The 27,215-nt window shown below is 36.6% G+C and overlaps 1 long non-coding RNA gene across 2 annotated transcripts; it reads right to left on the bottom strand.

Annotated features, from left to right (window-relative positions):
• LOC140598175 (uncharacterized) lies at positions 1-26,588 on the bottom strand. Of its 2 annotated transcripts, none has more exons than XR_012000299.1 (3): positions 26,489-26,588; positions 26,241-26,391; positions 1-91 (listed from the first exon to the last, which is right to left on the bottom strand). It is a non-coding gene; the product is annotated as an uncharacterized lncRNA (long non-coding RNA). The 2 variants fall into 2 exon arrangements; XR_012000300.1 differs by lacking the exon at positions 1-91 and adding an exon at positions 22,555-22,758.
• Between the last annotated feature and the right edge of the window lie 627 nt (positions 26,589-27,215).

The raw sequence follows: 27,215 nt of genomic DNA, 5'->3' as shown, positions 1-27,215 counted from the left end.
GCCCAGGGCACAATCCTGGAGTCCCAGAATCGAGTCCCACGTCGGGCTCCCGGCATGGAGCATGCTTCTCTCTCTGTGTGTGTCTCTATGTCTATCATGAATAAATAAAAATAAATAAATAAATAAATAAATAAACAAACAAACACGGGAAATTTATTAACAACTATCCTGGAAACTCAAATTTGGAGGATGGAGTGAGGGAAGTATATAGTGTAATAAATCTTCTATTCATTGTGATCTATCTACTCATTATCTAAAGTGATTGAGAGGTAAAATCAAAATGCAGTGCATTTTTTCTTGTTTATCATGAGTTTTACAGGTAGTATACAAAATAATTTCAGATAGTCCATGGACAATTATCACAGTAATAGGTATATATTTATCTTGATCCATACTAGAAAAATACTTAATAGCATATTGGATCTGTGGTTTAATGGCTATTATTGCTTAAGACGGCACTCAATTCTTTTAAAATCATCTATTAAAGAAAAATATTAAGTAAGCAATAACACAAATAGGATGTGGGTGGGAAAATTGTGAAATGGTGAATAAATGACAAAAATTTCAAAAACACTGACAGTTATCCTGGTCATAGGTAAACCTGAGTTTATAAATTGACTCCAGGGGTGCCTGGTGGCTCAATTAGTTAAGCATCTGATTCTTTTCTTTTCTTTTTTTTTTTTTTAGCATCTGATTCTTGATTTCGGCTCAGGTCACAATCTCAGGGTTGTGGGATCAAGTGGTACATCAAGCCCCACATTGGGCTCCACACCCAGCAGGGAGTCTGCTTCTCTCTTTCTCCTTCTGCTCCTCCCCTTGCTTGCTCTCTCTCTCTCTCTCTCTCTCAGATAAATAAATAAATAAATAATAAATAAATAAATAAATAAATAAATAAATAAATAAATTCACTTTCTATTTGCATGAAATTGGGAAGTTATTTACCTTCCTTGACTATAGTGGTTATTTTAGTTATTTTTATTTTTATTTTTTTTAAGATTTTATTTATTTATTCATGAGAAACAGAGAGAGAGGCAGATACAGAGGCAGAGAGAGAAGCAGGGAGCCCGACGTGGGACTCAATCCTGGGTCTCCAGGATCACACCCTGGGCTGAAGGCGGCGCTAAACCACTGAGCCACCTAGCTGCCCATTTTAGTTATTTTTAGTCGCTTTAGCAAATACCAAAATAGTAATGGCTTAAACAAGCTATAACATTTTCTCCTATCTCACATGCAAGCTCAAGGTGGTGAGGGAGTCAGGGTGGCACTGCTCCATGAAGTTCTCTAGAAACCTGGAATCCTTCAGGACAATGAATCTTGAGAGACAAAGGAAAGGAGCTCTCTAGTTCCCCCAGTTGTCCCAGCTTACTCTCTGGAGAGTTTCCAGGTCTCAGTAGAGGAAAGTAGAACTTAGTCAAAGCCAAGGGTCTACCTGAGTTGAAGAGATAGAGGTGAGAGTTGGGGAAACCAGGTTGCTAGAGTTCACGGGGCTGTGTACCAGAGAGAACAGAGGTTACAGGGAGAACACCAGAGACATGTAGAGAGACTGTATTTAGTAATCAGTTAAGTGTTAATCAACAGTGTGTGTGGCTAGATAAAGAACAATGTGAAATGATTAGAGGGACAAGTGACAAGTTTGTAGGGGCTAGGAATAATACCTATTCCCAACAGCTAGACTAAGTTAAAAATCTTCAGTTGCATCAGTGAGAGCACCCAAGAAGGGGATGCTTCATTAGTGGAGAATAATTAGCCCTAGACTAATTGTGGGTCTGGTCCTACTTAAAAAGCTTAAAGGCAAGACCCCAAAGGATCAAAGTGTTTCTACATAACTGAAACAGATTCACTTTTAAGATATCAATTCTCTCTGAGCTAATTCTAAAATTCATATGGAAATGCAAAGGACTTAAGTGAACCAAAACAACTCTGAAAAAGAGGAACAAAGCTGAAGAACTTATACTACCTGACTTCAAGTCTTACTATACAACTGAAATAATCCAGACAGTGGTATTTGACAGTTCTAGAATCAAATCTCAGTTCTATCTCTTACTTATATTGCACAAGTCACCTAATTTCTGTAAGCATCAGTTTTCTTACCTGTAAAATCAAAACAATAATATTAACAACCTCATAGGTATATGTGACTAAATGAAATAGTGTATATGATGCGCTTAGCACAGTACTGAAAGGCTGACTTGTTATGAATAATGGTTGATAAACAAGAAATTTAATTTTAATCTTTAAAGAAAGTCTAATTTCCATTTAATCTCCATCATGTTTTCTCTGTTCCAAGGAGCTGCCCCTTTGTCCTACTTCTCGCCACTTTCATGGTTAGATTTGGTGTTTAGGATGTATTTCCCTTCACTTACACCTACCCATTGTTGTAAGGCTCACCAAAATCTCCATCTTTTCCATTTGTATACTTCCTAAAACCCTCTCATTCTGGTTTTTTTTTTTTTTTTTTTTTTTCATTCTGGTTCTAATAAGCACGTGCAAGGAAGTAATGTCTTCCTATTTTTGGCATTGACAGGGCTCCTTTTGGAATCCAACTAGTCTAACTTTTATCACCACATTTTAAGAAAAGAAAAAGCAATAGTAACCATTGTTTAATAATAGAGAATATGAATAAAAGTGAGAATAATTTGGGAGATTTTCAACCTAGAAAAAAAAAAAACCTAAGGATTGAATTCAAATGAATGCTAAGTTATTTCAAGAAAAATGTTGAATGTCCTCTATTCCACATTAGATACAGAATGATAAGTTTAAGGAGCTTTATCAACAATAAAGATTTTATCAACTGTAAGGATAGCATGAAATATTTCTGTTCTTAATACCTTTAAAATAAGATGTACAGGCAGATACCCAAGATTTTGAGTGATAATGTCCTATCTTTCATTTACTACTTGGAGAGATTGTAGATGAAAGAAGCTAAAGTACCTCCCTAAAATTGTTAGGGTGCAGAGTACCCAAGAAAAGTAGGAGAGAGAAGCCTCTGGATTTCTACACTACAATTTTTTTCCTTTTTCTTTTTTTTTTTTAATTTTAATTGCAGCATAGTTAATATACAGTGCTATATTGGTTTCAGGCGTACATTACAGTGATTCAACACTATGACTTTTTTTTAAACTAACTTAAGTGATCATTTAGAGACATTATGTGTATTGTTGCTTAAGAAAATTGCCTATATCAGATCAGTACTGAAGATTAACTGTTTTTTTTTAATTCCAGGATTCAAAAACATATAGTGCTGTCATTTACTATTTGTTTCAATATGTAGAATGCTGTTTACATAAAATTTTACTCTCTTCTTAAGGATTAGAGTAAAATATTTTTCTTAATTTCATAAAATCCTCAAACTGACACTTAGATTCTATTTTAAAACTAAAAATATTTAGTGACTCATTGGTTAGGACTTATATAAAGCTCTGAGCCTTTTATAAAATAAACCTGATCCTCTTACAAATATGAAAATTAAATTAAAATGTGTGAAGTATTAGAAAATGTTGCTCTAGTTAAACTTCAAAAGCTTTCTTAGCCTCTAATGAGGTAGCTTAAACAAGATCATTTTTGTTAGATGTCATTAATTGGGTCTATAAAGAGTTCTATTATTAGAGTATAACTATTTTTATAATAAACTTATTTATTTGTAGATTAGTTCACTATAAAACCCCTTTAATCTTTGTATTAGTTTTCCTGGCATTTCGTGATTTCTCTCTATAATTATTTTGTTTAATAAATCAAGCAATAACCCTAATGCTTTAAAATGTTAGTGTAATAGATGAATTTCCTAACAATTGGGATGAAAATGAGCTCATTCATGGAGAGGATTTAATATTCATTCACAAAACGACAAGAGTTCTTTACAGATAGATGGTAACATTTTAAATAATTCTCAGCCATTGAGTAAAAAGTTTGAAAGTGGTAATTCTGAGACTACAAATAACTTGATTAAGGATTAAATAAAGACCAGATTATTTTTCCTTACCAGAAGATAATTTATTTTATTTTTCAAAGCATTATCAAGCTATTAGTGCTTAACAAGAGCAATTGAACTATCATTGTTCTGACCAAAAAACATTTTAAAATAATATTCACATACAAAACATCAAATCACATATAAATATATAACCTTTTATATTTTTATAGGTTTTATTTGTTTATTCACAAAGGTTTTATTTGTTTATTCATGAGAGACACCGAGAGAGAGACAGAGACAGAGACACAGGCAGAGGGAGAAGCAGGCTCTTCACAAGGAGCCCCATACGGGACTCGATCCCTGAGCCCAGGATTACACCCTGAGCCGAAAGCAGATGCTCAACTGCTGAGCCATCCAGGCATCCCTATATATAACCTATTAGATAGAAGATAGATAGATAGATAGATAGATAGATAGATAGATAGATGATTCTTTTTTTCATGAAGTAACTTTATGAGACTGGTAGGCAAAAAAGTCTTTCTGGTCTTGTAGTAATAACCAAGGTATTTCTGCTATAGAATTGCCTCGAAGGTGACATCTCCTTATACAATATTTTGGATTTGGTTATACAATATTCTAATGAATTGTTAATTGTTTGGAGTAATTTTCAAGCCTAAAACCACACACATACATTGTATATTTCTTTGAAAAATCTATTCCATTTTTTTCTAACCTGCATATTTTTAGACTCTGTAGTGCTATAATAAATAATTAAATAATCAATAATGGGACATGTGAAAAAGATTTAAACCATCAAAACTATTGAGAACTAAAGAAACAGAGAAAGTCAATAGGCTATTTATTCAATTACTGCAAAAGAGGATTTATTTCCAGGGCTCTGTACTGTCTCATTTAATCTTAACAAAGGGATAGTGAAAGGAAAAAAATAAAACAAAGTAGCCCAAGTTTGGACCAGATTTTGTTGGTAACTCTGTGTCTTTGGATCATTAATTGCTCTGGGCCTCAGTGTGCATGTGGAGAGAGTAGTTTTCAACTTCTTCCTCTTTCTCTTCTTTTTCTTATTCTAGCAATAGAGCATTTTGTTAAATGGAATCTTAACAGGGAGCACCATATATAAAACCCATACATGTAGAACTGCTCTGTTGTGGTAGGTAGGAAAATGTGGACCCCTCTGCAGATTTGTTTATCCTATTTTTTTGCTGTATAAAAGTTTAAAAAAAAAGTTTGATGACTGCTATGGCTTCTGGGTTGTACACAAAAAGAAGATTTCACAGCATAAAAATTTCTAAACAATCATAACTTCCTTCTTCAAAGACTTTATATTTAAATACTTGATCTATCTGAGGGCATCTGGGTGGCTTAGTCAGCTTCCAACTCCTGGTTTCAGTGAAGGTCATGATCTCATGGTGGTGAGATGGAGCCCCAGGTCAGGCTCCATGCTCAGTGGGGAGTCTGTTTGAGTTTCTATCCCTTTATCCCTCTTGTGCTGTCTCTCAAATAAATAAAGTCATAAAGTCATAAATAAATAAATAAATCCTTGATCAATCTGGATTTTATTTTATTTTTTTTTTTTTTAAAGATTTTATTTATGGGCAGCCCCAGTGGCTCAGAGGTTTAGCGCCACCTTCAGCCAGGGGCGTGATCCTGGAGACCTGGGATCGAGTCCCACATCAGGCTCCCTGCATGGAGCCTGCTTCACCCTCTGCCTGTGTCTCTGCCTCTTTCTCTCTCTCTGTGTCTCTCATCAATCAATAAATAAAATCTTAAAAAAATAAATAAAAAAATAAACATTTCATTTATTTATTCATGAGAGACAGAAACACAGGAAGACGGAGAAGTGGGCTCCTCGCAGGGAGCCCAATGCAGGGAGCTCCATCCCAGACCAAGGGATCACACCCTGAGCCGAAACAGGCACTCAACCGCTGAGCCACTCAGGCATCCCTGGATTTTATTTTTGTGTAAGGAGTAATGTAGGTCTCCAAAATAATTTCTCAAGATTACTATCTAATTATTCCTCCATTTATTTATTTTTTTAAAAAATATTTTATTGGGACGCCTGGAGTACTGGGATCAAGTCCCACATTGGGCTCCCTGTGGGGAGCTTGCTTCTCCCTCTGCCTTTGTCTCTGCCTCTCTCTGTGTGTTTCTCATGAATAAATAAATTTTAAAAAATATTTAAAAGTATGTTTGTTTGTTTGTTTGTTTGTTTGAGAAAGAGTGAGAAAGCACAAACAGGGTGAGAGGCAGAGGGAGAAGCAGATGCCCTGCTGAGCAGGGGACCTGATGTGGGACTCAATTCCAGGACCCTGGGATCTGACCTGAGCCGAAGGCAGATGCTCAACCAACTGAGCCACCCAGGAACTCCTTTTCCTGTGTTTATTAAGTATTTGTGTTTACCCTACTGATTTAGAATGCCACCCTCTCCTGTAATAAATAAAGCCATTTAATGTAATAAATAAACCCATTTCTAGTTTCTGGTACTTTAATTTTTTTTATTTTTATTTTTTTAAAGACTTTATTTATTTATTTATTTATTTATTTATTTATTTATTTATTTATGAGAGACACAGAGAGGCAGAGACACAGGGGGAGGGAGAAGCAGGCTCCATGCAGGGAGCCTAATGTGGGACTCAATCCCAGGCCCCAGGATCATGCCCTGGGCTAAAGGTGGCACTAAACTGCTGAGCCACCCCGGCTGCCCGGTACTTTAATTTTAGGGATAATTCTATCTCTCCCTATCCTCCACTAATTGTCAAGAATAAATATTATATTAGAGTTCTGCCTTTTTTTTAAGCTATGAAGACTCAGTTCTATATTACTAATTGTTAGCATTTTGTGTATCTTTTCATACCACATGTATTATTGCCAACTGTGTAAAAAATATTGACATATATTACAGCTGTAATCAAACAAGAGATATGAATTCTGGAGCCAGAATAGGACCAATTATGCGATTTAGTCAATAAGATTGTTGTGAGGATTAAATGACTTAATATTTGCAAAGCACTTAGTAAATGTTAGGTGTTATTTATTATTAAAATTATTGCATATAGTCCAGAATTCAATTGATTTATATTATAAATCGTATATTATACATTTATTCTTTTTAAAAATTGCTACCCTTACATTTACATGAATATTTAACTTACCAATGTCTAAATTTAGTCAATACCTTACTTCTCCCAAACCACAGATCTTGATACTTGAACGCCAATAAATTCCTCTTCTGTCTACCATGTTATTATTGTTCAGTTCCATCTTACTTTTGGAATTCCCACAATTAATCCCTATATTTATTTTTTCTTTTAAAAAAAGATTTAATTAATTAATTAATTAATTAGACAGAGAAAGAGATAGAGAACACAAGCACAGGAGCAGAAGGCAAAAGGAAAAGCAGACTCCTCACTGAGGAGGGAGCCCGACATAAAGCTCCATCCCAAGACCCCAAGATCATGACCCGAGCTAAAGGCAGACGTTTAACCGAGCCACCCAGGCACCCCATATTTACTTTTTTTTACGTATAAAACAACAAAAAAAGTTTCAGTACCCTTCTTCAAAAAAAAGATTCAAGTTATTATTTCATCAGTTCCAAAAAAAAGTTCTCAGCCCTTTTCTTTTTCTTGCCTTTCTCTCCAGTCCTCTTATCTTGGAACTTCTATTGGTTGCATGCTGTATTTCTCACTTATTCTCAAACCTCTTAATCTGTGTTTTTTTATATATATATTTCCCATTTTTTTTCCCTCTGTGCTAGATTTTAGCTCATTTTCTCATTCCTATCTTTCAATTCACTACTTCCCTCTTCAGAGCCTAATCTTTTTCTTTAAAGAATTTATTTGTTTGTTTGTTTGTTTGTTTGTTGGAGAGTGTGAGTGTGTGAAGAGGGGCAGAGGTAGAGAGATAATCTCAGGCAGACTCCCTGCTGAGCAGGGCTCAATCTCACAACCCTGAGATCAGGACCCGAGCCGAAATTAAGAAATCAAGAGTGGGTCGCTCCACTGACTGAGCCACCCAGGCACCCTCAGAGTCTAATCTTTCAGATCTGTTAGTTTTCTTTCTTCATGGCATCTGGCACTTTCCAGCTGTGTAAATTCGAATTCTATGACTCTGCATGATTCAGGAGCATAACGTGTACTCTAGGTACCTATGCTTCTGTCCACTTGGCTACAAATTCCAGGGTGTCTATAACCTCTCCCTTACCCTGGAGAACTACATCAATTATAGTGATCTTTGAGTGATAGAGAAATAATCTTTTATGTTTTAAATCACTAAGATTTAACCACTAAGTGTTTGTTACTACAACATAAAACTAGCTAGCTTCTTCTGCCTGTGTCTCTCCTGCTTGGTACATATTTCTTTTCTATCATTTTCTTGCTGGAATTTTGACTAGAAGCCTTCTGTCAGTCAGAATCCCAGCGGGAAAGAGAAACACATTCAAGAGGTGTCATCAAAAGACAATTTAATGAGGACTCTCATTAAGACATGTGGGCAAGTTTAAAGGAATTCAACTAAAGCACCTGCCAACAGGAAGCCATTACTATCCCTAGACTGGAAGGAGGAAGGGGAAATAGCAGTTACCAGAACCTGAGATAAGATCTGTAGCTGTCGGGGGATGGGCCATCTGACAGGAACTATGGTCTTACTGGAATTCAGACATTCTCAAACTGAGACTGGCTTCCAGATGAGTCAGTCCTTAGGGGCTACTCTCAAGAGCAAAACATATCCAGCAAAGCCTCAAGTCCTTGCATATCCTGCTCTAGAATAATGACTCAACAAATGATATCTAAGGAGAAATTTCATGGCCAAATCACATCTTGACAATGACCTTGAAAATTATAAGAATCAGGAAAAATGCACTGACATCAGGGGACCACCATGGGATCTTCAACCAAAAAAAGCCACATGCACATTCCCCATGATTTGTGCATGTGAATCTGAAAATTAAAACTTGAGAAATGAAAACATGAAATGGATATATTTATATATAACTGAATAAAATTCCCAAATAGAACAATCGGTGTATTTCTTCCTAAAAATCATCTTCCTGCTAACACCATAGGCTATAACTATGGATACCAAGCAAACTATTCACCCTAGTTATTTTGGGCTCCTTCAGTACAGGGAACTAACTGTATCAGTCTTTGGAACCCGAACATCTAGCACATTTTTCAGGAAATTGAATGAATGAATGAATGAATGACCACTAAGTATAAAACAACTATGAAAGATGGAGAGTGACAGGAATTTATTTCAGATATTGCTTGGATAGTTTATCTGTGATATTAACAAAGCCAGCTCTACCCTAAAGGATGTAGATAATTCATAGGAATGGGAACAGAAGTTTACTCTAGCCCCCCCTTTCTTTTTGCTTTTAGGAGTAATCTCTTAATTCATTCCATGTCCTTAAGGTGGGGGTGAGGAGAGGTGAGGGTGGGGAGAAGTGGGAACCTCTGGGTGCATATGGGGTAAAAAAAAATTTTTTAAAGAATTATCTGTGAATTCAAATAAGTGAGAGTTATATCATTATACAGATAAATATGAATGTGCTGTAACTTTATAAAAGTAATTTATTTGTCAATTTTGCTGCTCTTTAAAAATTAGTAACACACATCACTTTTGGCAAATCTCCAAATTCATTGTGAGACACAAACCAATGGATCTCAATGGGAGAGTAAGATAGGGATTAGGATTGGGATGCCTGGTTTGACCAGTTGGTAGATCATGTGACTCTTGATCTCAGGGTTATGAGTTCAAACCCCATGTTGGGAGTAGAGATTGCTCAAAAAAAGAAAAAAAAAGACAAATGCTCTGGAGCATAAATAATTTAGCTAATTATTTATTTTGTTGTAAAACTGAGTTGTGAAGTTCGCAAACATGAGAACCCATACAGCTAGTTTATAAGGGTTAGGGAAAGATTATGGATTATCAATTATGTCTATGTTCTGCTGAAGGCAAACTATAATCTAATGCTTCTTGACAGGGTCTACAGTGGTTTATAATAATTAGGAATCAATTTATAAAAAAACAATAAAAATAGTTTTTTCTTATATTTAAGTTATTTTTCTAAGACAAGTCACATTCAAGTACTTTGAAGAATTTTAAAGTGATAGGTATCATCTGATATAGAAATTTTAATAGCAGAGTTTAGAAGGATATAGATGGATTAATGGTTTTGACAATTTAAGAACATAAGCCTATTAGATACTTTGTTTCCAGATATCAGAAGTAAAGCTAAAGAGGTTCTTAATTTTTCCCCTAAGAGTTTTGACATAGTTATTCATCAAAACTAAAATGTAATTATGGCTTAGCTTTTTTAAACTATCAGGAAAAAAGAATAGAAGAAAGAAAAAGAAAGAAAGAAACAAAGAAAGAAACAAAGACAGAAACAAAGAAAGAAACAAAGAAAAGAAAAGAAAAGAAAAGGAAAGGAAAGGACAAAAGGAAAGAAAGAAGGAAGGGAGGGAGGGTGGGAGAAAGAAAATGAAAGAAAGGAAAAAGAAGGAGAAGGAACATGCCATGATTATATGTTGAGTACTATGGATGCCTAGGGGGAAAAACTGCTCTAGGAAATGTTTTAGAAAGATTTTCCTTAGTACTGGAAGTCCTCGCCTCAGCAATCAGACAACAAAAAGACATTAAAGGCATTCAAATTGGCAAAGAAGAAGTCAAACTCTCCCTCTTCGCCGATGACATGATACTCTACATAGAAAACCCAAAAGCCTCCACCCCAAGATTGCTAGAACTCATACAGCAATTTGGTAGCGTGGCAGGATACAAAATCAATGCCCAGAAATCAATGGCATTTCTATACACTAACAATGAGACTGAAGAAAGAGAAATTAAGGAGTCAATCCCATTTACAATTGCACCCAAAAGCATAAGATGCCTAGGAATAAACCTAACCAAAGAGGTAAAGGATCTATACCCTAAAAACTATAGAACACTTCTGAAAGAAATTGAGGAAGACACAAAGAGATGGAAAAATATTCCATGCTCATGGATTGGCAGAATTAATATTGTAAAAATGTCAATGTTACCCAGGGCAATTTACACGTTTAATGCAATCCCTATCAAAATACCATGGACTTTCTTCAGAGAGTTAGAACAAATTATTTTAAGATTTGTGTGGAATCAGAAAAGACCCCGAATAGCCAGGGGAATTTTAAAAAAGAAAACCATAGCTGGGGGCATCACAATGCCAGATTTCAGGTTGTACTACAAAGCTGTGGTCATCAAGACAGTGTGGTACTGGCACAAAAACAGACACATAGATCAATGGAACAGAATAGAGAACCCAGAAGTGGACCCTGAACTTTATGGTCAACTAATATTCGATAAAGGAGGAAAGACTATCCATTGGAAGAAAGGCAGTCTCTTCAATAAATGGTGATGGGAAAACTGGACATCCACATGCAGAAGAATGAAACTGGACCACTCTCTTTCACCATACACAAAGATAAACTCAAAATGGATGAGAGATCTAAATGTGAGACAAGAGTCCATCAAAATCATAGAAGAGAACACAGGCAACACCCTTTTTGAACTTGGCCACAGTAACTTCTTGCAAGATACATCCACAAAGGCAAAAGAAACAAAAGCAAAAATGAACTATTGGGACTTCATCAAGATAAGAAGCTTTTGCACAGCAAAGGATACAGTCAACAAAACTAAAAGACAACCTACAGAATGGGAGAAGATATTTGCAAATGATATATCAGATAAAGGGCTAGTTTCCAAAATCTATAAAAAATTTATTAAACTTGACACCAAAGAAACAAACAATCCAATCATGAAATGGGCAAAAGACATGAAGAGAAATCTCACAGAGGAAGACATGGACATGGCCAACACGCACATGAGAAAATGCTCTGCATCACTGGCCATCAGGGAAATACAAATCAAAACCACAATGAGATACCACCTCACACCAGTGAGAATGGGGAAAATTAACAAGGCAGGAAACAACAAATGTTGGAAAGGATGCGGAGAAAAGGGAACCCTCTTACACTGTTGGTGGGAATGTGAACTGGTGCAGCCACTCTGGAAAACTGTGTGGAGGTTCCTCAAAGAGTTAAAAATAGACCTGCCCTACGACCCAGCAATTGCACTGCTGGGGATTTACCCCAAAGATTCAGATGCAATGAAACGCCGGGACACCTGCACCCCGATGTTTCTAGCAGCAATGTCCACAATAGCCAAACTGTGGAAGGAACCTCAGTGTCCATCGAAAGATGAATGGATAAAGAAGATGTGGTCTATGTATACAATGGAATATTCCTCAGCCATTAGAAACGACAAATACCCACCATTTGCTTCAACGTGGATGGAACTGGAGGGTATTATGCTGAGTGAAATAAGTCAATCGGAGAAGGACAGTGTACGTTCTCATTCATTTGGGGAATATAAAAAATAGTGAAAGGGAATATAAAGGAAGGGAAAAGAAATGTTGGGAAATATCAGGAAGGGAGACAGAACATAAAGACTCCTAACTCTGGGAAACGAACTAGGGCTGGTGGAAGGGGAGGAGGGCGGGGGGTGGAGGGGAATGGGTGACGGGCACTGAGGCGGACACTTGACGGGATGAGCACTGGGTGTTTTTCTGTATGTTAGTAAATTGAACACCAATAAAAATTAATTTAAAAAAAAAAAAAAAGAAAGAAAGATTTTCCTTCAAGGTTTCTGATCACTTTCAGTAACTGATCCTCTCTCATTTTTCTCGTTAGAAAGACTCACAAATAAATCACTATGCATTTAGATTGAGTCAACTTAATAGTAAAATAAGGTGGTAAATCAGCTACTTGAATGACGTATTTCACTATTTCACAAGAAAATATCAGGGTTCCCTATTGCTTAACATAAATAAATCTTTGAAAGATTATTCCTTGCATAATGACCTTAGGCATTCTTGTATTATATCTTCTTACTTTCCATATTGACCTCGACATCAACACAGCATGTTAACTTCCATTTTAATGCTCTTAGTTTCTATGCCTTTTGGTTCCCTCTTCGTCTTTTTTTTTTTTTTTAAATAGGCTCCACACCCAGCACAGAGCCCAGTATGAGGCTCAAACTCACAACCCTGAGACCAAGACCTGAGCTGAGATCAAGAGTCAGGTTCTTAGCTGACTGAGTCACCCAGGTACCCCCCCAATTTTTTAAGTAGGCAGAGAGGCCCCTCTTTTGTCATTTTATACCTATCACTCTGTTCTAGATCTTACTCAAAACATCGTAAATCCTTCTGTGTCTAATCATACCTCATTTAAAATATTACCCTCAGTACTTACTCAGTTGTTACTATCAATTAGAATTATCTATATTAATGAAAAGGTCAGAGGATTAGGAACTAAATATCTACCATGGCCAGGCAATGTCACATAGAGTTTCAAATAATTGACATCATTAATTCTTTATAGATGAGAATGTTGTGGCTCTGAAAGTTTGAACACTAAAATAACTAGCAGAACTGGGATTCAACCCCAGGACCATGTATCTCCAAACCCTATCTACTCTCCATCCAAATGCCTTCTACTGGTTCTTAATCCAAGATGGAGGCTAATTCAAAAGGAATTCCTATTTAACTTTGGAAAAAATTGATTTTGTATTTACATTTGAATATAGCAGTGTCAGAAATTATAGAAAGACATATGTCAAATCAAATTATGAGCACACACAATAAACTTTTAATAGAGATGCACAAAGCACCAGGATAAGCAATAACACCTCTTCTTGAGCTTTTGATTGGGCGGTGGTTTTAGGTTTGGAATGACATTTAAATTATTTTCTCTGCTAAATATTTTCTGCTGTAAGTAATCTGTTGTCATATCAGCTACATTTTGTTTGATTATAAACAGAAACTATATATTTCTTCAATATTATTCATATCCTGAAACGTTTAGTTATGAAGAATACCTATTTAATAAATATTTATTGGTTAACTATAACTAAGCAGAAAACTCAGGTTTCCTCAGTCCTGGCTAATTTCTGAGTGTATGATAATGTTGCCTGTAACTACCTTCATCAGAGAACAAGGACTTCTCCTGCACCTTCATATTTTTAAACAGAACTCTGAGTGTAAAAACAAAACAAAGCATTCCCCACAAAATGTATATATGTTATAAATAACACATCTATGATCAATGTTCAATAAATTTTTCTCTTAAACTGTATTGGCATTGATTTTTTTCTGTTATATTTCCCATCTCTCTACTATTTATGTTGACACTACTTTTATCATCTTCAACTTCTTCCTCACTTTGTGATCTTCATTAGTCTCAGTTCTTTTGAAATTTAATGAATATGTTTCATTTTAACCTGTACAATTTAAAATAGACATTTTTAAAACCTTTAACAAATCCTCTGTATGTAGCCAGTTCCATATTTTCCTAATCCAGGGTCAAACAATTACCCTGAAACTATCGCTTTTTTGCCAGTAGATGGCGTCTATGCCTAAGTAACACAATCTCTATTTTTTTTATTTTAAGTTAAACTATTTGGAAAAATCCTTGTCTTCCTTTGAGGTAAATCCCACTAGTGAATTTTCATGATAGGTACAATTTATCTCTTTAAGATTTAAGACTTGTTAATTCCAAACAATCTGGATTAAAACCTTTCTAAATGGAGCTATATGATTATCTTCCTTCTTAAACTAGAGCATATAAGCCTGTTCCCTGATGATTAATAATAATCACCATAAATATCAATTACGGCACTACATAAGCATATAGAGATTATTCTAGCCATTTAATAATGGTTCCAGCTAACTATGTTTTTTGAGCTTACTCTTTATAGTATTTTAGTACAGTCTAGTATTTGGGAGCTTGTGTTTTAATAAGCATTTTTTCTCTTTTTTCCAAGTATTAATTCTTTATTTTTTTTTTTAAGATTTTATTTATTTATTCATGAGAGAGGGAAAGACAAAGGCAGAGGGAGAAGCAAGCTCCCTGCGGAGAGCCTGGTGCGGGACTTGATCCCAGGATTCAGGCATCACAACCTGAGCCAAAGGCAGACACTCAACCACTGAGCCACCCAGGTGGCCCCCCACCAAGTATTAATTCTTAAAAGTGACTGCTAACAGCAAATGTCTTCCTTCCCCAAACATCGTTTAGAAATATTACTACCTTGGGGCACCGAGGTCAAATACAAATCCTATTGTTGAATTACGTAGCCTTTAGTATGTTTTATGGCATCCGTTTTGAGAACTGAGACACTTTGATAGTTCTATTTGCTTAATAAGTGATTTATTTTAATATATTGATTATATTTATAATTAACAATTTAGTTCTAGAGCATTCAAAAATTTGAATGCTATTTACTATACCTTTTGACTTCCTTCTTTTAATTTTAGTATTAATAATATTATTGACCCCATTAAGAGGATTCCAGATCTGAGAAATTATTTATTATTGGAAATTTCAGGGCTGCCTTTTTACACTTTGCAGAACTATTTTTATATGTCCAATGAAAAAAAATATTTTTGTTTATAAAAGGAAATAGTTGAAGAAATTTGGGATGAGCATGTATATTAATCCATAAAGTCATCCTGAAACTTTAACATGCATCAGAATCAAGTAAAGATTTTGTTACAACTGCATACACATTCCAGGGCCTCACTTCCAGAGGTTGTATTTCAGTTGGTATGAGATAGAGACCAGGACTCTGTATTTTAAATAAACATCTCTATTGATTCTTTTACCTCTCTGTACTTCTGAGTTCTTAGCTGACACTAAAGAAGAAATTCTCATTTGAATGGATGCAAAGTTGAGTGTTTTATTTCTATTTTTATTTTTTTTTTGAGTGTTTTATTTTTAGATTCAAAATTAAGGTGTGTAAAATCTTAAAAAGAAAAAAAGAAAGAAAAAAAACAAAGGGGTGCCTGCCTGGCTCAGTTAGTAGAACATATGACTCTTGGTCTCGGGGTTGTAAGTTCAAGCCCCACAATGGGTGTAGAGAGTACTAAAAAATAAAATTTTAAAACAGAAACCAAAAAAATCCTCACAAATTAAGGTGTGTTATACAATTATAACTTACATGAAAGGATATTAATTTTCATATCAAATCCTCTTACAAAGTAGGGTGATACTGAACATTCCACTTCATACTTACTTTCTCGATAACGTTTGCAGACATCTCTTCATAATTCAAGTCACATTTATTTTATTTTTTTTCAAGTCACATTTAAAGATGGTAAACTAAAATCACTTCAGGTTATTATTTATTAGTAAGATTTTCTAATATGCAATTATAAGAAATTAATTAAAATTAAAATTACTATCTCAGTGCTTTAAATACTGATCCTGACTTGAAAAAAAAAAACAAAAAACAAAACAAAACAAAACAAAAAAAAAACGCTCTTTCTAAAAATCAACTTTCGCCCTCCTTACCTTGTAGTAACACTTTTCCACGCCTTTTAAGTGACCCTGTTTTGAGCAGTGTTAACACTTCAGAAAAATCTCCAGATATGTGTCATGTATCTTTTGGTCTACTTTAAAACAAAACACAGTCTCCTTGTTATCCTCCCTTGCTCAACCAATATATATTCCTGCCCCTGTGTTTATACAGTACATTCATTAGTGGTTTTTACTTGTCTAGTCTTTTGGGCCATAAAACTTGAGTTTATTATCCTCCAGGTGATGAATCTTATTTACAAATTAATTGCAGATCATGTGTGGGCAGCATGATTGCTGATCCTGCCTAACGAATACATTTAGTGTTTAATTTTTTTTTTCTGTTGCTATTTTCTAATTTGAAGTGGGTAGACCAAAACCAATTAATTCTATTCCAGTTTTTCAGTACTTTGCTGCATGCTTCTTCTGTCACTACAGATGCTTATGACTCTTAATGTATGGCTTTAAATAACATCGATATTAGAGATGAGCTGGTATTAAGCTACATGCTCCTGATAACTGCAGTTTTCAGGTAAACCAGAGCTGCTAATTACCTTAAGACATTTTAGGTCACATACTCATAATTTGAATTAACTTATCTTGAACAAAAGTGCTTATATTCAGATTGCTTTAATAATAATCCTAATCATAGAACTAGACATCCCTAAGAACATTAAAAAAAAAATAGCTTAAAAACCATAATACCTAGTTGAATGTGATTTTCCCAGAGGGAAGTTTTCTAAGGTTTTTCTTATTTTCTGAATATAAATTTAAGAAATAGACATGTGGGATATTTTAGATGTGGAAATTAGTAGGTTTTTTTACTCCTCAATACGTAGTCAATCAAGAGATGTGGATGAAGTAGAAGAGCAACTTTGCACACATGAAGACAAGCATTTACTGAGGCTATCGTAAGATGCCAAAATATCTGGAGATTTTTACAGTTTTTGACCAAGATTTTAGCAATGATGAACTAAATGACAGATAAATATTAATATAAGTATATGATAACACAGCCATAACCCTAAGACTATAAGAATCTAGTTTATAATAGAAGTATCTTTATTTTTTTCAAGTAAAAAAATTTTGAACTGGTTCCATTTCATAATATTAAACTCATGACACTCGAGCACCTCTAACCTTCACATAAATAACAGACCACCAGGTAGCAAAAAACTATGTAATGTTAAGTAGCACTAGACACTTGAAACATAAGGAGTAATGAGCGTGATATAAACAGATTTAAATATAACCATTGTTTAGCACGTATTATATATATATATATATAGCCATGACTATATAGGTTATTTCATTGAATCCTCAATCTTATAGATATTCTGCAGATGAATGAATAGAAACTTATTGCTGGTTTATTAGTTTTCCTGTTCCCAATTATATATACCCCGGCAGAAGTAAGCATTGCTATCACTAGAATTATTAACTTTAAGGCTGTGTGAGTACTGAAGAGATCCAAGCGTCAGATGGGTGCTTGAACTGGATGAAGTTAAAATTCATCCAACCCCAAGATTCTCTAAATTTATGTAACACTGGTCTGTTTTAGATTGTGGAGAAGCCTTAAAAACCATACGGCTAGGGCACAAAACCAGCAGGATAATATGGATATGAGGCAGAGACCAGGTTCTGGTGCTCTTAGGCCACATTCATGGCAATCTGTCCAAAAGAGTTTGGAGTTGATTATGTATATAAGACTAATTGTTTGTCCTGAATTGTCCACATTATAGTAAAATAATCACCTAATACATAAAACATGAGAAAAAATTGGCTAGAAAGGACTCTTCCTCCCCAATCTTTTTAAGCAGTCAGCTTTATACTCTCACCTACAGAATGAGCAGAGGTTAGAACATTCTAATTCTATTTCTCTGTAGGACACCAAAAATAGAAGCAGCATTGAAATAGTGCTGTGACTAAGCCTAGCCTCACTGTTGCATGTTTCTAATTGCATGCACTTCAAGGTTTGAATTTTTTTAGAAAGCTATTAAAAAGTAGGAAAGTAGGCCCTACAGTATGACTTAGAGTTTACTTTTCAAAATTTCAACTACTTAAAATTCATTAGTATTTAAGGCAGTGTTATTTTTCACTTCTTTTTACTTTATTCCTTTTCATTTTTATAAATAGTCTCACAGACAAGTTACATGCTTGTGTGCATGGGCTTTAAAAAAATAATAACCCAGAAAAAAAGATGGCCAGTTGGGAAAAAATATAGAGGAGAGACTAAAAGATATGTAATAAACTTTGTTTTGCTTTAATATTATCTTTTAGCTACTTTATGTGATAATCTGTGTTTGAATAAATTCCAATGGCAAAGAATTCTTAAGTGTGTGCTCCAATGAACTGGGAAAAAAGTTCAGTTTTCCTGCTTAATCTCACATGTGTTTGCATCCTTTCTGAAGGAGAATCGCTTCTTTGTGGAGCAAGTGGGTTCTTGGAATCAGTCCTTAATTTCTCACTCAAGTTCATATTAACCACTGTTTTTTGCGTGTGGTAAAATTTATATAAAATTTCCCACGTTAACCATTTTCAAGTATTCCAAGTAACCATTCCCAAGTAACCATTTTCAGTTTGATGGCACTAAGTACATTTACACTTACAATCACCGCACCACCATCCATCTCTATTCTTTATTTAAATTTCTTAATAGATGGTTGTTGTTACTAGAAATGTAGAACTGGGCCTTTGTTGCAGCTTTCTTGAGCCCTGCTTGCCCTTTCTTAGCTGGCTTCCATAAACTAAGTTTGCCAAAGGCCTTCGAATCTAAAAGGCGTCACTTGTTTATCTGTCTCTGCTAGCAACACTTACTAACAGCACGAGGGAGATAAGAAGTGATGGTGTGAGAAAGCGGATGGGCCAAAGCAAAGTATGAAGAGTAATAAGGATGTTGGCAGGCTCAAAGATGTTTTGAACTTTCTGTAAAATTACAATCACATATTTGAAATGAGGAGTTTAAAAAAAAAACCCTCTCAAGCTAAAAATTAAAGTTTAAAGCTATGAAATACAGCAGCATAGAATTTTTTTTCCTCCAGAATAAGAAATATAGCACAGAAGATATGAATTTATATATTGGGGATAAAACTTGTGAAAATGTCGATTTTTTGTGCATTAATTATTTGTATAACTGAACGAATTACCATAGATATTGAATCTCCAAAAGAGCTTCATTCGCTTGTTCTCACAATGTGTGTGTAAGATAAGGCCAAAGTGACTCTTCCAGTAAACATTCATTCCGTAACTCAGTTTTCAATTGAGCCTGAACATATATCAGGTGAAAATAAGATGATCCAGATCCGTCAGCATTGACGTACATGTAGGTGGTTCTTTTATTACAATTTGTGAAATGCTAGCAAGTGGCCTTGGTGAGGGAATCTCAAACGGAGAGAGATAATCGAGGCACAAGATGGCAGAAACAAGTCAAGTTGTGCAGTTTCGTGAAGTGACCAAGTATGATGTATTTTAAATAAACAAGGCAAATTGTTGGCCTATTCAAAGGCGAGGTGCTACAGTACAGCATTTTAGTGCAAATTATTTGATATCTTAAAAGCTATTTCTTATTACTTCTTTTCAGTCTACAGTGACTGACAACACTTCTGAAGTCACTTGTTCCCATCTGAGTGGCATTTCATTAAAAAATCCCAAGCTAAGACCCCTCCTAGTCCATTATTAAGTACTGCAGTCTACATCAAAACTGTCTACAACCATGAGTCGTGTGTGTTTATGTCTTTACATTAACTGCTTTTCGATTGTATTGAGAAAATTTACTTTTGTTTTTCAATTACTTATTGGATTCTAAGAGAAACAGTTGTCAGAAATAAGTTTACAGTGGTGAATGGCTGCCTCAGTAGGTGTAAAATCAATTTGTGATTTTTATTTAAGAAAAGGGATATGCCAACTACCCACTGTTCCTTTAGTTACTGGATTTGGTAGTGACGGTATACCTGATTCCAAGGAGAAAGTTTTGTCTTTTTTAAAAAAACAAAACAAAACAAGAGTATGTACTTTATCACGAAGGCAATCGTATCATGAGCTGTGGTGACTGGCATTCTTTGAGGAAAGAGTTTTCCCCCCCAACCTTCTGGCTTCATATATCTCAGTTTACTTCTCGAAATGATTGATAGGATCCTCTTTTTATCCCACAAGTAAGTCTATTTCAGAATCAAAGTCCACAGTGGAGAACCAACGAAGGAGCATATTAAGTGTTAACGTGGAAAAATGACCAAGACTACCGAGGAAGCTGAAGGGCCAACTACCCACGCAGACGTCACGCTAAAATAGAGCTTACAGTTCTGGGTTTTTCACTTTTACATCTCTCTCGAGGTCAACTTCTGCACTTCCGAATCCGTGGCTAACGTGGCACAAGCAAGAGCAGCAGGTCGACGGACCGTCTAATAGGGTCGCGTTGATGCCAATCCTCATTGAAGCAAAGGCCCTACGGCTGACCCGGCTAACCCGCAAAGCCTCCAGCAGGGCCACCTGAGGCGTTTGGGCTCCCACCCCAACCGCACCAAGCGTCGCGATGAATTTGCCACGTGGACGATTTTGATTCAAGTAATAACCGGAGAAGTACCAGTGCTTGCAACTCCCCAGAAAACAATTTAATTTTTACCCAAGGCACAGTCCTCACGGCCTGCATCTGAAAACAAAACTGTTGGGTTGAAGTGGAGCCAACTAAGCAAAAACAAATGGTTGCGGGGGGCGCGGGCCGAGGGGTCAGGGACTCGGGGCCTACCTGAGGAGGGCCGGGCGGCGACGAGCCGCTGAGGAGCAGCTCTGCTTTCTGCCTCTTTTGTTCTTGCCAGGGTGCCCATTTTTAAAGTATTCAAACAAAGAACCACAGACCGCCAGTCACACCATAATACCAGCTTGTGTTTACGTTTTCAGCTCTCCGGATCGTGATCCTATTCAGTGCACACAGAGCGGGCGCCCGCGAACGCGCGCCCGTCCGCCGTCAGGAGGCCTGCGACTGTAAACACAAGCTGGTATTTTGCTGTGATCACGCTAATATGGCGGCTTGCGAGGTCGAGGGGCGGAAGGTGAGGGACGGATCCGCAGCTTCCGTGCTTTTGTCAGTTTGAGGCAGGCTGCTGACGCAGGGGCTGCCTGTCAGGCTCCAACAGCTCAGCTCCCGGGGACCCGGGGACCCGGGGACCCGAGGGCCCGGCCCAGGCAGGCGGCGGCGTCTTCCGGGCAGCGGCCGCGGCCTTCGCGACCCGCCGCGCCCCCGACCCGGAGGGCGCTTGGCGGCCTGCTCGGGACGCGCCGCGAGTCGGCCTGGTCGGCGGCGCTCGGCCGCTCGGCCCCTCCTGCCAGAGGAAAACCACGTCGGGGCTGTGTTCAGCACTCGGAGCGTCCGCCTCACCGAGAGAACCGTTGGGCAACGATTGTGTCATCGGTCGGGGCGCTCCAAAGAGAAATGGACCGAGTTTGAGAAGTGACTCAGAAGACTTTCCCCCCCACCGCGTCTTGTGGTTCAGCGATTGAGGTTGCCCCCTAACGACAGATACCTGAGGTACCTTGAGCGGAAGCTGTGTTGGATGACATCTTCGAGATTAGCTGGATTCTGAAGTTCCAGGAAGCACCCTCAGGACAAAAAATGGTGCCCCAACTCCCCCCAACAAGAATGAGAAAAAGCAGATTTACTAGAGCTCAATGCCTATTGCAACATAGGCCATAAAATACATCGATGAAACTCGTTTCATAGTCTCGTTTATACCTCCATGCAGATGCAGGTAAATACGATCTTTTTAGTCTGTTAATCTTTTAAGAGTATGATCTTACTAAAATCCTCAATGTGGGAAAAATAAATGGTGATTTCAGTACGTGGTATACATTTGCCTTGCTCTTGGCTCTTTTCGAATGCAAGTTACATGAGGACTGGTTATGTTTCCAGTCAAGTAACTTAAATTTTCCATTTTGCTGACAACACAGACGTTTCTTTCGATGTATATTCTTTAAATGTGTGTGCAAAATAGTCCTGAATAAAAATTGGTTGTCAAGCTGTGTTTCTTTGTTGTGTGTGTTTGTTGTTCCGTGTACAGAGATGGAAAACAGAAAGAAAGGTTTCTTCATACGTCCAGTTATTTCTAGTTCATCAGAATTCAGTTTGAAACGAAGCTCAAAGGAAGTAAGTTTTTTATTTTGAAACAGGCCGATAATAATTGTACATAATAATATAATATAAATATAAATATAAATATAAATATAAATATAAATATATATATAGTTGTCCCCATAGACAGCAAGTATTCCTGAGTACAAAATTCAGGTAGCCCTTTGGTCCATTATCATTCGTATCATTATCTTCAAGTTGACTCCAAGCATGGAATTAGTATCTGCAGGTCAAGATATGTGGAGTCTCCTTCTCTTAGAAGCCTTCTCTCACCAATTCAGAGCAACTGACCACCTGGTTTCCTATATGTCCCCACGTGCAAGAACCTATTCAATAGATGCACATAACTATCTATATAATAGGCAAACCTACAAATACATAACAAGAGTAGATAACCCATATTAGCTTATTTCCACTGAATTCATTTCAGGTTTATCTTGTCTCTTCTACTAGACCATCAGCTATTTAAAAATTTGAACTACATTTAAACAAGAGTTTGAGCTCCCACTACATCATTTATTCTGCTCATCTTATAATTAATGATGGCAGTACTGATTAAAATGGAGGTGAGAAAATAGAATGTAAGGAGAGGTCAAAAGCCTGAACAATGGCTAAGACCTCGGTAGGATTTTCCACATTTTGACCGAGATCAACACATCTTACCTGGTCTGCGACAATGTCGGTGACTTGAGAAACACAACTCTTGTAGAAGGAAAGTATATTTAAAGAATAAAGAAAATAATGTGAATGATTAAAAACAACACCACATTATTTCTTGCTGTGTTTTCCTGCTTTACGGTTTTACCTGCCTCTTTTTTTTTCCTTGGAATGCTATAATAGAAAAATATATGAAAGTAGCTTTATTTTCTACTTTTTTTTTTTTTTTTAAGATTTTACTTATTTATTCACTAGAGACACAGAGAGAGCCAGAGTCATAGGCAGAGGGAGAAGCAGGCTCCCCTCAGGGAGCCCAATATGGGACTTCATCCCAGGACCCCGGGGTCGGTCACCACCTGAGGACCAGAGCCGAAGGCAGCTGTTCAACCACTGTGCCACCCGGGCATCCCTATTTTCTACTTCTTTAGTTAAAAATTTTCCTTTCTTGGCAAGATGGATGACAACTGAATTTGAAAAGAGCAGAAGGGCTTGACTATCATTAGATTTCTTTTCATCTTATTAGCCTAGTGCTCTTTCATTTGGAAAGTAGCAATACATTTTATGAGATGATTATTTGATTAGTAGTTCTACTGACCAGATCAGATTCTGTGGAGGATAATGGGACATGTGATGCCTCCATTTTCTTAACAGTCTTATAAATTAGCTCAAAATGGCGTTAAATGAGACAACCTTGGGCCTCATTCTTAAACAAATTTTCCTCTTTTCAAGAACAAAATTTGTTCAGATTAAGTTAGGCTTCAGAGAAAATGAAAGACATGGTTTAAATATTCAGAGTTTCAGAAAATGGAGATCAAATCTGTAGCTGACATCTACATGAAAGTTTACACAGCAAGTTATGTGTAAGCATTTGTAGCATTTTAAAAATTTATCTTTTTTGGAAACACTTCTCATTATATGTAAGCATTTTTCTTCCCTATTCATTATTTAAAATATTTCTTATGTGCTAACATAGAAAAGAAATGAATTTATAACTACGTGTTAGATTGTATACAAATATATGTAAAAGTAGAAAGAAGGGACTAGAGCTAAATAGTGCTTTTGTACTTCTTTAAAAAAAGGGTTTTTGGGGGCAGCCCAGGTGGCTCACCGGTTTAACGCCTGCCTTTGGCCCAGGGTGTGATCCTGGAGACCTGGGATCGAGTCCTGTATCAGGCTCCCTGCATGGAGCCTGCTTCTCCCTCTGCCTGTGTCTCTGCCTCTTTCTCTCTCATGAAAGAATAAATAAAATCTTTTTTTTTTTTTTTTAATTTATGATAGTCACAGACAGAGAGAGAGAGAGAGAGAGAGAGGCAGAGACACAGGCAGAGGGAGAAGCAGGCTCCATGCACCGGGAGCCCGATGCGATCCCGGGTCTCCAGGATCGCGCCCTGGGCCAAAGGCAGGCGCCAAACCGCTGCGCCACCCAGGGATCCCAAAGAATAAATAAAATATTTTTTAAAAAAAGGTTTTTTTTTTTAAGTAAACTCTACCCCTAACATGGGATTCAAACGCAGGACCCCAAGATCGGAAGTCACATGCTCTACTGAATGAGCTGGCCAGGCATCCCTCTTTGGTGCTCCTAATATTTGGTTTACAAAGGCATGGACAAGTTTAGTCTCAGAAATAAATAATGTCATGTGTGAGGTTGACAAAGAAATAGGAAACAACATATCACAACAGAACATACATTAATAAATATTAATCTCTAGTGAGATTAAAGCCATGTAACATGTCCTGAAAGAAAAACATTAACCTCAGTTTGATATTATTCAAAATAAGATAATCAGATAAAATGCTAACATAGGATATATCTATTCATTTAAAAGCGTTTAAGAAGTGTTCTGTCTCTGACTTTTGATAGAAATGACCAGCTGCGGGCAGCCCTGGTGGCTCAGCAGTTTAGCGTTGCCTTCAGCCCAGGACGGAGTCCTGGGGTCCTGGCATCCAGTCCTGCCTTGGGCTCCTTGTATGGAGCCTGCTTCTCCCTCTGCCTGTGTCTCTGCCTCTCTCCCTCTCTCTCTATCTGTGTCTCTCATGAATAAATAAATAAAATCTTGAAAAAAAAGATGATCAGCTGCATCTCCCTGGAAGTTTACCAAGAGAGACCAACAAGCCAGGTTTTCTGGTGCTTTCAATACCATGTGTATGAACAGTATCCACTGGGTTAAATAGAAACTTGGGGGATTTTTGGTTTGTTTGTTTGGTTTTTTTGCCACTGAACAAAGAGAGGGACATAATCTAAATGAGGCATTTTCTAGGCATATCTTTATTTACCTTTTCCTGTTTTTAAAGAGGTTTTAGCTTTTTGTAGCTTGGTAATGGGTGGGATGTATGAAGAGTGGAATGGCAGAAATGATGGAAAAGTAGAGAATAATTATAAATGTTTTACCTTATACTTTAACAGTTGTTTACCAGGGAAAAAGTTTCTCTGTGTTTAAAAAGTATTCTTTAGAAAGCTCACAGGTTTATTTAATTATCCAATTCATAAATGCATGCTTGTTCTCCAAAATTAAAACACAACACCAATACCTTAGAGTAAAAACTGAAAACCCATATCAGAACCTTGAAACATATGATTTTATCAACATACCTCTGTATCCCAGAGGTAAATAATATTAAAAGTGTTGTGCCTATCATTTCAGAACATATGCTTATTCATTTACATCACATAAATTATTTGGAGAATTTTGTAGTTTTTTTTTTCAACTCTCAACAGTACATCTCGGCGATCTCTCCATGCACTAATGCATGGACCTACCTCCTTCTTTTGAAACTGTTGTGTAGTATAGATGTACCTTAATTTATTTAACTATCTGCCAATGATGGGCATTTAGTTCCTTTCAAATATTTCTGTTGAAAACAATGATGTGGTGAGTAGACTTGTATACCATTCTTTGTGAGTATGTTTGGATATTTTACAGGATAGATTCAAAGAACTGGAATTACTGGGTCATGTGTATTAAATTTTGATGAACACTGCCAAATTGCCAACTATAATGAACGAAAATGCCAACTAAACACTTGAACTGTAACTTTAAAAACAGCAAAGCTATGTCTGTAGCTTTAAAAAAGGCAAGGCTATGTCCAAGTTCAATGACTCTGCAAAGGTCCAGTTTTGATACCATCATATAGCATTGTCAAGTTCACCCACCTGGTAAATAGTATCGAGTGCTGAGATGATGCTGCGATGCCTCATGTGTTGCTCAGTGGTGGACAGTCAGTTCCAAGGGCAGGATAAACACTATCCTCACCCTTAAAATCATAGTCAGTTCTGACAGCAGAGTCCTCAGGCTGCAATTTTCCTTTTGTTTTACAAAAAAAGGAACAAATGTTTGAATAAAACACAAAGTGATATAAAAGCAAATTGAGTTTTGAAATTGAAGTAAACTTCCTACCTACCTTATTTCCAACTTGTGCGTATATGTGCCTGCATTGGTGATTCTCTGACCAGGAAGCAAGGCTGTCACTTTTGATCACATTCTTCTCCAAATGGGTTGATCTGTCTAGATCCAATGCAAAGAAAACCTTAAGGGATTTTCAAAACTAACACAGACATCAGTACACTCTGACAGCCTATTAATAATGCAAATAAGAAAGTATCAATAGTTGGAATAATGCAATTTTTAAAAAGTGGAACCAACTGGAAAGCTTTCAAGCAGTGAAGGCTATTTAATCATGTAAAGATGAGTAAGCCATCGAAAAGTGAAAATAGGCCTTCGCTTGGGCCAAAATGCAGTCAGGCCTAAGAATAGCAGTAGTTTGAAAAGAATATTTATAAAAAATTAGGCAGGATTAACTAACCCATTTATAATACTCAAATGCACTGCTTCCTTACACATAGGTTACTTCACTAAGCTGAGACTTGGGAATAAACTGATGTGTTTTACACACACACACACACACACACACACACACACACACACGTATTTCTTAGAACCATTGGCAGGGGATTAAATAAAAACAAAAGCACTGTACCTCATTCTTGCTTTCACCAAAACACATTTCTTATCACTGGATCTAAATTAATTGACAGGTTTGAGCTATATTTTTGAAAACTGACATTTACTCTTTCTTAAAAATTCTCATCACACACACACACACACACACACACACACACACACACACA

Source organism: Vulpes vulpes, chromosome 3 (genome assembly GCF_048418805.1).
Source record: "Vulpes vulpes isolate BD-2025 chromosome 3, VulVul3, whole genome shotgun sequence".
NCBI classification, from domain to species: Eukaryota; Metazoa; Chordata; class Mammalia; order Carnivora; family Canidae; genus Vulpes; species Vulpes vulpes.
This window is presented reverse-complemented; position numbering and strand designations above follow the sequence as displayed.